Here is a 671-nt window from a genome sequence, read left to right as displayed (position 1 = left end):
CTTTCTTTCTTTCTTTCTTTCTTTCTTTCTTTCTTTCTTTCTTTCTTCTCTCCCTCCCTCCTCCTTTCCTTTCCTTCCTTCCTTCCTTCCTTCCTTCCTTCCTTCCTTCCTTCCTTCCTTCCTTCCTTCCTTCCTTTCCTTTCCTGGAGGGGGGATGGCAGGACAATTGGGGTTAAGTGACTTGCCCAAGGTCACACAGCTAGTAAGCGTTAAGCGTCTGAGGCCGAATTTGAACTCAGGTCCTCCTGACTCCAGGGCCAGTGCTCTATTCACTGTGCCACCTAGCCACCCCAACTAGGAGAGTTTTAATCTAGACAAGAGAAGACTTGGGGAAGGAAATATTTTAACTTTTTTTTTTTGCTTTTTGGTGGGGGGAGGACAGGGCAATTGGGGTTAAGTAACTTGTCCAAGGTCATGCGGCTAGTAAGTGTTAAGTATCTGAGGCTGAATTTGAACTCAGGTTCTCCTGACTCCAGGGCTGATGCTCTATTCACTGTGCCACCTAGCCGCCGAAATATGATAGCCTTTTAAAATTTCTATTTAAAATTATTTTATTTAGGCTCTTTTCTTTTGTTATATGACTGTCACTTATGAATAACTCCATGCCTCATTCTATGCCTATTGTCCATCACCCAGTTCTTCTCCAAGAGGCAGGAGGCATGCTATGTGAC

The 671-nt window shown here is 44.3% G+C and overlaps 1 protein-coding gene across 1 annotated transcript in view; it reads left to right on the top strand.

Moving 5' to 3' along the window:
- Positions 1-671, top strand: part of HNF1A (HNF1 homeobox A) — a 26,918-nt gene that overhangs the window by 15,716 nt on the left and 10,531 nt on the right. The window lies entirely within an intron of this gene.

Source organism: Petaurus breviceps, unplaced genomic scaffold (assembly GCF_028583685.1).
Source record: "Petaurus breviceps papuanus isolate PSGF00001 unplaced genomic scaffold, PetGlider_PUasm1.0 99, whole genome shotgun sequence".
Taxonomy (NCBI): Eukaryota; Metazoa; Chordata; class Mammalia; order Diprotodontia; family Petauridae; genus Petaurus; species Petaurus breviceps.
This window is presented reverse-complemented; position numbering and strand designations above follow the sequence as displayed.